General features: G+C 37.9%; 1 protein-coding gene across 4 annotated transcripts in view; it reads right to left on the reverse strand.

Moving 5' to 3' along the window:
- TAOK1 (TAO kinase 1) overlaps nucleotides 1–12,809 on the reverse strand; it is a 145,523-nt gene extending 132,714 nt beyond the window's left edge. Inside the window, exons 1-2 of one of the 4 annotated variants that reach the window (XM_044745952.2) lie at nucleotides 12,167–12,809; nucleotides 8,869–8,926 (exon numbers count right to left, since the gene is read on the reverse strand). The gene's annotated coding sequence lies outside the window, so the exon portion shown is untranslated. The remainder of the gene's footprint in view (nucleotides 1–8,868; nucleotides 8,927–12,166) is intronic. The other 3 variants (XM_070482659.1, XM_044745950.2, XM_044745954.2) reach the window with 3 other exon arrangements.
- Nucleotides 12,810–13,558: the final 749 nt, after the last annotated feature.

The following is a 13,558-nucleotide window of genomic DNA, read 5'->3' on the forward strand; positions in this document are numbered from 1 at the left end:
TTCCTCCCTCCAACCTACTGCCAAGTAGGTTCTACTCAACCAAGCGGAGTACAACTAGTTCAGGCTTTACGTACTCCTGGCTCTATCACTCACTGGTTATGTGATCTTTTTTTTTAAAGATTTTATTTTTCATTTTCCTCCCCAAAGCTCCCTGGTACATAGTTGAAAATGTTTTTTTTTAGTTGTGAGTCCTTCTAGTTGTAGCATGTGTGATGTCACCTCAGCACGGCTTGATGAGCGGTGCCACGTCCCCGCCCAGGATATGAACCAGCAAAACCCTGGGCTGCCGAAGTGAAGCATGCAAACTTAACCACTCGGCCACGGGGCCGTCCCCTAGTTATGTGATCTTAAACAAGTTATTTACCCTCATGAGCATCAGTTTCCCCACTCTAAAATGAGACTGCCATCTACCTTGCAGAGATGCCATAAAAAAATAAAAATAAAAATATATCTTAAAGTACCTAGCACACAGTAAATGCTCAATAAATGATGGCTCTTATTACTACTAAAATTCTTACCATAAATGTCAACATAATTCACTTTTTAAAAGACTAAATAAGCCATAACTCAACACATGACAAATATTTACCATGGCTGAAATATTTCAGTTCCCTTCTTCAGGACACACCGTAGGACTGCACTTCCTTACCCTCTGTGAAATCTCTTAAGCCTGTTAAGACTTGCTTTGGTCAATGAACGATAAGTCAAAATGACATTACCCTGTTCTAGGTAGACACTCTAAGAGCCAGAGAGTTATTAGCAAGTCTCCTTTCCATCGCCATGGAGATCACGGAACCATGTGTTGAGATGGAGCCTCCATTAGTCTGTGACATTGCATAGTGAGAACAAGTAGAATTCCGCACCAACCCACACTACATATATAGCATGTCAAGCAAAAAATATTTGTCCTGTTAAAAGCCACTGAAATTTCTGGTCTGTTATCACAACATAACCTGGTCTCTCCTGACTGATACACAACGAAAGCCAAAATCATTATCTTTTCCTTGTTCCCTTGCAAAATAAAGTAATCCACAACATATCCTTTTCCCTACCTCTGGTAAGCCTCCAATTCTATCAATTTTTCTGCCTTAATCTCTCTCAAATCCATGATGTTAGCTCTACTCCTTATTTAGACTTCTGTAATAACCTAACAAATCTCCCTACATATAATTTTTGCCCATCTATTCTCCACAATACCTCCAGAGTAATCTTTTTAAAACAAAAATCTGATATCACACCTGTTTTTATAATGATTTTCACATCAATTAGGAGCACAACAAAAATAGTCCTTCAAGAAATAACTGTAAGAGGTGCTAGAAATGTTCCATATCTTGTTTAGCATGAGTGCATACAACTACAAAAATTCAACAAGCTTACACTTAATATTTATGCACTTGGCTGCATTAATTATGCCTCAATTAAATAGTTAAAAAAAAAGAAAAAGAAAAAAGATATGGCTCCAAAGTACCTTTTCAACTGCATTTTACCAAATAATCCATCTCACCCCACATAAACAGCCATAGCCACAAACTATCAGTAATCACCCTCTTTAGATATTGATCTTCCATGGTCTCAGGTATATAATACCCTTTCCACTCCTACTTTTCTTCAAGACCCTCATAAAATCTCACTCCCGTAGGAGTCATTCCACCTAAACATCCCTTAACTCTACTTTACTGGTGCTATAACAGCTTTTTGTGCATTCCACTACCATAACCTTGGCATTCACTACACTAGTGGGTCTCAATCAGAGGAGATTTTGTTCACTAGGCAATGTCTGGAGACATCTGTGATCATCATAACTGAGGGGGGAAGTGCTACAGCATCTAATGGGTAAAGGCCAGGGATGCTGCAAAATATCCTATAATAACAGCACAGATCCCCATAACAATGAATTATCCTACCCAAAATGCCAATACTGCCATGGTTCGGAAAACTTGCACTGCATTACTGTATGTATTTGTTTACAAGTCTGTATGCCTACTAAACTAAAAAATTGAAGGGATCAAGTCTTACTCATTTCTGTATCCTGGCACAATACCTAGCAAATAGCACTCAAAAATGTATACTAAATAAACGTGTCATGACCAAACCTATTTTGATAAGCACAGTGCTTAGAATATAGCACTCAAAAGATGTATAATAAATACGTGTATTATTACTGAATCTTATTTTGGTAATAAAACTACATAGCTTACTGGCTAAACTGCTAGTCTTTAAATTCAATTCCATCGATTACTATTTTGATTTGGTGTTTTCAAAGTACATACCAACAAATCATAAATTTTTTTGGATAGAAAGAATATTTTATTTTTAAAATTTTTTTCCAGTTTTATTGAGATGTGATTGACATACATCACTGTATAAGTTTAGGGTGTACAGTGCAATGCTTTGGTTCACATACATTGTGAAATGATTACCACAGTAGGTTTAGTTAACATCCATCATCTCATATAAATAAAAGAAAAAAAGTTTCTCATCGTGATGAGAACTCTTAAGATCTACTTCTCTTAACAACTTTCCTATATATCATACAGCAGTGTTAACTATAGTCATCAAGATGTACACTACATCCCTAGTACTTACTTATCTTATAACTGGAAGTTTATACTCTTTGACCACCTTCTTCCAGTTCCCCCTTCCCATACCCTCCACCACTGGTAACCACAAACTTGATCTCTACGAATTTGGTGGAGTTTTTTTTGTTTGTTTTGATTAGATGCCACATCACCTATGCCTTATAAATGTACCCCTACCCTCAACACATTGCAGCTCTTCACTGCCCATGGGTCCTGTCCCCACTCTATTCTCTGAATAAAAGAGCACTACTATGAGAACTTAAGAGTCCAAGAAATCGTTCCTTCGGCGACTCAGCTCACCAAGCCTGCATCACTACATATAAGTGAGATCATACAGTATTTGTCTTTCTCTATTTCGCTTACTTCACTTAGCATAATGCCTTCAAGTTCCATCCACGATGTAGTAAATGGTAGGATTCCTCAGGTTTTATATTTTTTGTCTTTTGGGGGTATTTTTGGTGAGGAAGACTGGCCATGAGCTAACATTTGTAGCTAATCTTCCTCTTTTTGATTGAGGAAGCAAAATTCTGTGTGTGTATATATATATCTATATATAGATATATATATACCGCAACTTCCTTATCCATTCATCCATCGATGGACACTTAGGTTGTTTCCACGTCTTGGCTACTGTAAATAATGCCACGATGAACATGGGGGTGCAGATATCTTTTCGAGTTAAGTGTTTTTGTTTCCTTTGGATATATTTCCAGAAGTAGAATAGCTGGATCACATGGTAGTTCTATTTTTAACTTTTTGAGGAACCTCCATACTGTTTTCTATAGTGGCTGTACCAATTTACAATCCCACCAACAGTACACAAGTGTTCCCTTTTCTCCACATCTATGCCAGCATTTGTTCTCTGTCTTTCTGATGATAGTCATTCTAACAGGACTCAACTGATATCTCATTTTGGTTTTAATTTGCATTTCGCCAGTAACTAGTGATGCTGAGCATCTTTTCATGTACATGTTGGCCATTCGTATATCTTTGGAAAAATATCTATTCAGGTCCTCTGCCCATTTTCCAATGGGATTATTTGGTTTTTTGCCAAATCATAAATTATAACCTATGGGAGTATCTCAAAAAAGTGTTAAATTGAAGTTGATTTCTACATTAGGCATGAGTAAATCAAATAGTTTAATGACTACGCTTCAAAAGGATTAAAAAAAGAACAGTTTCATGAAAATGTTTTATCTCCTATTATAATGCCACCTGAATAAGATAAAGTAGAATAATGGATACTAATATTTGAGATACCATTTCACCTAACTTTTTTTTTTATTGAGTTAATGATAGGTTACAATCTTGTGAAATTTCAGTTGTACATTAATGTTTGTCATTCGTGTTGTATGTGCACCACTTCACCCTTTGTGCCCACCCCCCACCCCACCTTTCCCCTGGTATCTGCTAAACTGTTCTTAGTCCACATTTTTAAATTCCTCATATGAGTGGAGTTATACACAGATTATCCTTCTCTCACTGGCTTATTTCACTTAACGTAATTCCCTCAATGTCCATCCATGTTACTGCAAATGGAATGATTTTGTTCTGTTTTGCAGCTGAGTAGTATTCCATTGTTTATATGTACCACATCTTCTTTATCCATTCGTCTGTTGATGGGCACTTAGGTTGCTTCCACGTCTTGGCTATTGTAAATAATGCTGCAATGAACATTGGGGTACATAGGACTTTTGGGATTGCTGACTTCAAGCTCTTTGGATAAATACCCAGTAGTGGGATGGCTGGATCGTATGGTAGTTCTATTTTTAATTTTTTGAGGAATCTCCATACTGTTTTCCATAGTGGCTACACCAGTTTGCATTCCCACCAGCAGTGTATGAGGGTTCCTTTTTCTCCACAACCTCTCCAACATTTGTTACTATTAGTTTTAGATATTTTTGTCATTCTAATGGGTGTAAGGTGATATCTTAGTGTAGTTTTGATTTGCATTTCCCTGATGATCAGCGATGATGAGCATCTTTTCATGTGCCTATTGGCCATCCGTTTATCTTCCTTGGAGAAATGTCTGTTCATGTCTCCAGCCCATTTTTCGTTTGCGTTGTTTGATTTTTTGTTGTTGAGTTGCATTTCACCTAACTTTAATCTAATGTAATTTATGTTAAAACACACAATGGTGTACCTTAACATATTTATTGTAAAAAAAAGTTTTTGCATTATTTAATAAACATTTCATATCTCAATAATAGAGCCATTTTATTGTTAACCACTGGATTTACCACCTCAAAGATAGTCATATAACACATTATAGATGTTTGCTTACTGTATCTATTTTGCCATTCCTACCCTAATATATTCCATGCCATCATGTGAAAGGTTGAACAAAACTCTGTATTTTCAAGGCTCTTAAATTAGCAAGATGCCTTGTTAAATTTAGTTGTTTAGAGTAGACAGACTGTAAAATACTGGGAGGCTACTTCTCTAACTTAAGGTAAAATTTTGAAAGAATGATACATTATTAAAATACCTACACTCCAAATCTGATAAATAGAAATAAAAGTTCCTTATTTGATTTCTGTTTAAAGTTCTCAAAACATAAAACTTCCAAAGTAGGTCTATTCTCGTTGATTAAAAAAAGTTTTTTCAAAAACCCATTTGGCCCTCCTTACAGGCACAAAATCCAACTCAGTTCCAATATTAAAACTACTAAATGCAAAAATAAAGCAAAATGAACAAAAAAACTCGCCATCCTTATCATTTATTTTATAAATGATAATTAAGGATGTTAAATAATAAACAGCATCTACTTCATAAGTATTCAACCAGAGAAAGAAAAAATTCATTTGGTAACAATCCATTATTTACAGTTTTGGTATAACAGCTTTTACTACAACAATAAACTCTCTTGTGAAATTTACTCTTCTAAAGTACTGAATTATCTAATACACATTACAAAAACAAAATTCATGTATCAACATTTTTATTTTCCTCTAAAACAATGCTATTCTTGAACGTAGTGGCTCTCTCCAATCAGTTTACTATATGTTAGTAGGTATACGTATAATTAGTTCAATCAAAATGTCACATAAACAAAGAAATATCTAAATTCTATACTTTCTATTGCTAGCAATCAAATTTCTCTACTACAGAACATTTCTTTCCTAAATAGAAATTTTCACATCTTTTCCTTCTTAAAATCCTTTTACTCTTGATTAAAGTTTTAAGGCATTATTTCACAGAACTGAAGATTCATACATAATACACAAAAATATTTTGTCAGCATCTAAACTGAAGATAAAAGGATCTTTCGTTATTCTATTTTCTAATTATTTGTGCTCTTCTAGATAAAGGAAAAATTATCATCATAAACAACTATGTCAAGGTAAAGAATCTGAAAGTGAGGACATCATATTGCCCTTCTGGGACTCAGAATCCTTTAATTCTAAGAAACAAAACCAACTGAAATACTGTATTCCTAAAATCTGATGGTCCCTATAAAACATCACAATCATATCTACCATTTACACAACATGAGATTACTTAAACACTATATATTAAATACTATAACGCATACCACACAGAGTTTCTGTGCAACAATGAAGAGTAAGTACAAACATAGGTTAATAAGCAATTTTAGTCTTTACAATCAAGGATATGGATACTTTTGGTAAAAACAAAGTTTTTCCAATTTTGAGTGACACTAAATTCCCATGTGTAAAAAAGAAAAAACCTTGACCTGTTTAGTAACACTGTTCATCAACTTTTTCTGAAACCTCCTTCTCAGTCTCAATGGGAATAAGTGAGAAGAAATCAATCCCAAATACAAGAGACTCATCACTACTACAAGTGGATTAAAAACATTCACCAAAACATAACGACATGGTTAGATGTAATGCACTGAAACACACTGAAATTTTAAAAATATACTTAATATACTTATTTACTCATTTAAATAGTCACATAAGAAACCTTATTAAAATATGTATTTGCAATTAATATTTTTAAATTAAATCTACCAAGTAAAAATAAAAGATATTTCTTAATATGCTCCCAATAAAAAGTTTTCTCTTTTTTTTTTGCTTGAGGAAGATTTGCCCCAAGCTAAAATCTGTGCCAATCTTCCTCTATTTCATATGTGGGTCGCAGCCACAGTGTGGCCGCCAACAAATGGTGTAGGTTGGCACCCAGGAACCTGACCTGGGCTGTCAAAGCAGAGCACACCGAACTTAACCACTAGGCCACAAGGCTGACTGAACTTAACCACTAGACCACGGAGCCAGCCCCAAAGTTTTCCTTGTTTAAAAAATAAATTCTGCAATTCATGAGAAACTTCACTCACACATATAGGATGTGACACTAGATGTGTGGTAACACGTGTTCCCCAATATGGTAACCTCAGAAGTTACCATCACACCCAAAACTGCTGGTATTCCTGCCCCAGGTTCTTTTAGACAGAATCCCTGAGTACCTTACAAGCTTGGAGACCTAGGAAAGGTAAATATGCGCAACATAACTACCAAAGAGACTAGAGACTAGAATCAGGAGAGACTGAAAGTAGAGTTGTTGAAAGAAAAAGAAAAAATAAGTTGCCAAAAAAAAAAAACAAGCAAAATCATACTTCAGAGACATCAGATTAGAAGTAAAACGGATGAGGTGACAAAGAAATTTCAAAATAATTTAACTGAGCACCCAGAACACATGAAAATACAACAACAAAAAAAAGCTTCCCATTACAATGCTCACCTTACTTACACCACCACACTCGGATTATTTCCCATTATTTTTCTTTTAAAAAAATTGTTACTGTGACCCACTAAATTCACAAGCCATTAATAGATGCCAACCTAGTTTGAAAAGCACGGCTTAGAGGAACTGGCAACCACATGAAGGTCCTCACTTTCCTATGAATATCTAGTTTGAGACAACTATTCAGGAGGTGGAAAAAAATAAAAGACAGAATTCCTCTATGGCAGGGACCATATCTTATTGGCACATAATCATCACTTAATGTTTGCTGAATTAATACACTGTGGAATACAAAGCACTTGCAAGGTGAGGACACACCTATAGAGGATACCTAAAAAAAGCTTAGGAGAGCATGAGTACTTTGGATGGTGAAAAGCCAGGGATGATGAAAAGAGCTCCAGGAGGTGGAAAAGTGATACCAAATGACTTTTAAACAAATGAAGTACGAAGAGGAAAGGAAATTTTGTTCTTGAGGACAGACTTTATACTCAACAAAGGAAAAAGCAAATCTCTTGTAGAACTACATAGTAGTCTATTATAGGCACAAAAAATTTGTAAGCCACCCTTAGTCAGAAATTCTCACCATTTCTTCCAAAAATATATGTTGAGCTCCAAACGTATAAATCCAACTTCAAATCAAAATTACAGAAAGCAACTCATTCTTAAATATCAGACTCCCTGTATTCATTTGTAAACACTAAGTAGCTAGTGTGTGATAGCCAACAACTTATTGAGTGCTTACTATGTATCAGGCAATATGTCAAGTATTTAACAAGGGTTATCCCATTTAAACCTAACAACCTGTAAAGTAGATACTATCTTCATTTTATAGACAGGGAAAGTGAGGCTTAAAAAGTTACATAAAGAAGTTACACAGCTAATAAATGGTGAAATTAAGGTATATTAAGTGTCTATTATTTTTGGTGGCTGCAAATCAGAATATTTTGTTCCATTCCATTATTTGTTAACGCTTTTCTCTGAAACTAAACTTTGTGTGTTTTTCTAAATGAAGTAATTCATCTACTTCTAAATCTGTATAACACTATCATATTGAATAATTTTATCACAAGAAAAAAATTAGCCCCTTCTCAGTTTAAACATAACTTAGAGGCCAAATAAATGTAGTTATGTTTAAATAATATCACTGAGATTGGCATTCTGAAGAGGCTATATATCTATTATAGTAACTTAGTAACTTATACTTTTATTTACTTTATTTACATGCCAGGCACTTATATTTTGAAAAACGTTTCCACCTTTTAGGGGTCATTTAATTTTGTCACTGGGTAAAAAAATGCAGCCTTAGATTCTATTTCAGAACAAAAAGTCTGCTTCCAGCACAAATGGAAGAGACTGATAGATAAATAATTGTTACCAAATGTTGACAGATACATTCCAACTGAAAATAATTGTTTCTAGTCCCTCCACAGAACTCTTTAATTCATATGGACTTTTTTAGAAGGTATGAGATATCTTTAACGAAATTAAACATCAATTTTTATCACTAAAAATTAAAAGACTTTAATCTAACAATGGAATATAATGGAATGAAATAATACAGGTTTGTATCTTTTTCACTTACATTTAAGAAATCTTGAAGAATATCAACAAATAATCCAGCCATGAACAAGTACAGAAACCTAAAGGCAGATGAACAAACGTTGGCACTCTATTTAATGGAACAATGTTAATTTTACGCAAGATTTGACTAGAAATAACACTTTTTAGAAAAGATTCATTCATATACAATCCTGAACTGAACAGCAGCCCTTATCTAATACATACAAAAAAGCTTCTAATTTCTAAAAAGTTAAATTAGTATGAGTTTACTTATTATAAGTAATAGAGACTACTGATAATGAAAAAGAGATAAAAGGAAAAATTAACTGATTTTAATACACAAATCAGTCAAGTGAAAAATACAGAATTTATTTCCAGTAATTTGAATGACAGATTAATCTCAACTCTAATTTCAATGCCAACAGTTGCCCCCTAGATAACTTCTGGATTAACTAAGTATTCATATCTACTAAGTACCAGCAAATTCTTAAAATAAATTATACTCTTTATGGTTAGTTAAGAGCATCCAGTCTTTCCCATATTCTGTAACTGATCAGTTTCTTTCTTATTAGTGGGATGGCATCATAACATAGGACCAAATATCATGTATATGCCTTGACATACAGAAAGCTTGTTTTATATTAACACACATTCAATTAATTGCCATATCCACAATTCTCCCAAAATCTGTATTACAGAAAATGTAATAATTATTTTCTACTCAGTTCACTCATACTTTTGGTCATGTACACTGTTGTATTTCTTTAAAACCTCTCAAATTTGTTTGAGAAACTATCCTTTAGTTTGGAAGGCAGTTTATTGTCAAGATAATCCTAGACTATTCAAAGGCTTTAAACCCAGCTGATTCTTAGAAATTCTTCCATCTATAAAACATGAGAATTATAACCAAATTAACAAGTCAGATATCAGAATGCCAAAAATTAAGTCATTAAAAGGGAATCCAGAGAAAAAGCCAGTTGTGAAAGAACAGGAAGTGATGTACACTGCCATTTTGAGGATGAACTATGTAGAAACATAAGAAGTACCATACTAATCTGGAATCGACCAACCCAGACTAACAGCTCTCAGTATTCCTTTCTGACAATGGCATCAGAGGTCAGCTGAAATAACCCTCAGGCAATTTTTCCTTAATAATGAATTTACCTAATTGATCACCAACATACTATTCCCACTTTAGGCAGAATTCCTAACAGCTATGGAAAACAGAGTTTCTTCTTAGTCGTCCTAAAGAGTAACTCTCAGTTCTAGCATGCTGAAACATACCAAGTAGTTTACCTATAACCCGTGTACAATCTTGAGTTTTCTAGCCTTTACTGATAAATCGTCTCTGCCTGCATCTTTCCAAGATAAAAACAGTCACTCTTTACTGAGCAGTATGCTTGGGTTTATACACGCTAGTATATATGAATTAATTATCCACAACAAACCCTAACATAGAGAATTAAACTTTATGGCACAATTTGCCATATAGGAGAAAACTCTACACACCACAACATGCAGCTTTGTGTCATGAAATAAAGATTCAAATGAGAAGCGTTGTTTAACTTAAAATGAATTCAGATAATCAAAAAGGAATAAAGCAAGGCTGTGGAAAAATAAAACTAATTTAACATATCCTTAATGTGTCTCCCTATATCAAAATAATGAAATAAGATGAGAGAAACTAAATGAGTGCCTAACACTACTATTATTATCTTTAAATTCCTGTCTTAAACAGGTTTCAAAATGCAACAAACACACCAAAAAAGTTCTAACGGACAACATTAAATGTAGATGGCCTTTCAAAATATTTAAAAATAAGTCACCCACTAAGTAAAGCTTAAACACCAAATACAACTTGTTAGTAAAATATCAAGACAACTCTCACCTGTACGTATTTTAGTCATGTTCATCACTTTGTGAAAAAATTCTTTAATTCTGTATATGGAACATTTTGAAATCACTTCATCAGTAAATCTAAATACTTAAAAAAGTATCATCGACAGACTTCAAAACTACTCTTTGGTCACAAAAAAGCACTCAGCAACACACTTGCAGAATAAAATAAAAATAAAATTCTTATTTTTATTTACTTCTACTCTACTAAGGACAAACCAACAAGTACTACTGTAAACTAGATGATTTGTTTTAAACAAATACGACATGAGACAAACAAGTGGAAAAATGACAATGACTACAGAATATAGATTCTATCACAGCATAATTAGTCAAATTAACGTTTATTATTTTTTCATTTAAGAAACAAAAGAATTTGCTATAGAAAGGTTTGTAACCTAATCATTTTCAGAAAATTTCAATTTCAGTGTTCTACAAAATAGTATTAACCCTAAAAATTCACAGCTCAGGGAGAAGGAATGTCCGTCTGTATGCAATAATCTTTAATAATTCTTCAAGAAGTACAAAAGTCATAGGAAGAAAAAAAAAGAAAAAATGAGAGGGGACAAAAGTATTATTTTTTTAATCCTAACGAAAACTCAATATGCTCACTAAAAAAAATGTCACCCCACTGTTTAAAAGAGAGCGAAAGAGACATCAAAACTGTTCTAACATGGCAGGGTCCCTCTCGAGAGGCCATATCCCCCAACAATAAGAACAGGAACAGATACACTTCCTAGGGCCAGATCTCAGGGGAAGAGTATAAACCGGTACTGTTATCGATTTAAAAACCGAAGGAAAAAGGGTAACCTTTCCAAGGGAAGCGCCATTACTTCCCTCCCCTACTCCCCCTCCCTTCAGTGTATACACGGGCCTGTGTATGAAGAAACTGCCTTGGACTTCTGCAGCATTGCAGCAGACTAAAGGATGGGGAAGGGGGAAGGGTAGGGGGAGAGAAATGCTTCCATCACCCCTACGGAAGAGGAGTATAGATTTCCCGAGGGTGGGTGGAATCCATCCAGCAGGCTACCCAGAGCAGTCTCCCTTCCCAAGAATAACACAGACACTACAAAGGAGAGGGAGAGGGAGGAGCAGAGGGACCAGAAGGGAAAGGGACCTCGCGCCTTTAAATCGGGGTGCACATCAACCCAGTCTCCCTGTGAGGGCCACACCTTCCACGAGACATCCCCTTCCACCACCCCTTCCGGTGACCCTCAGGAAAGAGGAATGTAATTGCTCTTGCCCCTCAAAACGGGAGGGCGCCCAGCTCCCCAGCTTCCTCACCCCACCCACAGAATCACAGACCCTCCTTGTCTCCCTCCCCCACCCCACCCCCACATCCCTCGCCCCACGCAGAGGCCAGAGTGGGCCGAATTTCCCCGCCCCCTCCAAGTCTCCCTTTCCCAAAGCAGAGGTGCCCTTACCCTTTCGCCGAGAGGTCCGGGGCGGAGTAGGCAGGCGCAGCCCCCTGCAGCGCTCGGGTAGCCGCTCCGCTGGAGGGCGAGGAGTGAGGAGGAGGAGGGGGCCTGGCGACGGACCGCCGCCCCCCCCACCCCGGAGCCCCAGCGAGCCGCCCAGCCCAAGCTCTGCGACAAGGGGCGGGGGGGGGGGGGGGCGAGGGGACGACTGGGGTCGAAGAGGCGCCCTCAGCGCTTGGGCTCAGCTAAGATGGCGCGGGGAAGTGCCGAGAGCCGGGAGCCGCCGCCGCCACCGCCGCCTCGGGGGAACCGGCCCGGGCCTCGGCCGCCTCCCGTCCTCACACAGCCGAGGCCCTCTTGGTCCCCCGCCGCGGCCCCTCGGCGGGCGGGCCCACGCACAGCCCTCCGCCACCACCACCACCCCTGGGAAGGGGGCGCTCACAAAGAGAAGAGAGGCCGCGGGCCGGCCGGCCGGCGGTGGGGCGGGGTCCCCAGGGGCCGGGAGGCCTCAAAGGTTCGCGGCTGCCTCGCACTCTCGGCCCGCGAAGGGCGCAGGCAAGCGGGACCCCTCCTCTTTCCTCAGGCAGGCGGCGGCACCGACTCACTCTCTTTGCCACCCTCCCTCTCTCTCTCCCCAAGCCCTGAAGCCACAGAACCCGGCCGCTGCCCAGGTTCCCCCCCTTCCCCAACACCACTCCCCTCCTCCCGACAGTCATCCCAGTCTTCGATCTCGCGAGATTTCTCGCCTGACAGGCCCGGCCCTGCGCGAGACACGACTGCGTACGCGTGCGCGCCCTCACGGGAGCGCGCGAGTGCTTGCACTGGGCGGAGTCGTCCGTTTGGCCCGGAGTCCCAGCCCCTGTCCAGCCCGGCCTCAGTCAGCTGGCGGAGCTCTTATGCCACGCGGATGTCAGGTGCATTCATGTCACCCTGAAATCTGAGAAAGAGGAGCTTCTCTGCTCTCCTCCTTTTTCCCTCTTCCCACTCCCGAAACATCCGCCCCCCAGTAACGCTGAGAATGAGAAGTTTGCCCTGACGTGTAGAATATCTGAGTCTTACCCATCTTAGTTCAACTCCTCTGTGGAATTCGGACGTAAACTGGTCAGCGTAATCAGTATGTAATTGGCTTTGGAGATTCTAATAGTTTGTAATAATCTTTGAAATGGCAATAAGAGTTGGAAATGCAGACCTAATCACCCTATACGTTGGTGATGATGGGAAAGACAAATTCTTGAAAAGTTTTTGTGGATTTTTTTTAGTAGGTTGAGTGAAGTTTTTGAAACAAGAATAGTAGACAAACTAAAGAGTCCTAAGGGTCCCAATGCAGGGAAGAGGTAGAACTTCTCATTTTTTTTGTGGCGGAAAACCTTTTTTTAAGGGAAAACCCTACGAAGAGTG

The sequence above is a fragment of the Equus asinus genome, chromosome 13 (assembly GCF_041296235.1).
Source record: "Equus asinus isolate D_3611 breed Donkey chromosome 13, EquAss-T2T_v2, whole genome shotgun sequence".
NCBI classification, from domain to species: domain Eukaryota; kingdom Metazoa; phylum Chordata; class Mammalia; order Perissodactyla; family Equidae; genus Equus; species Equus asinus.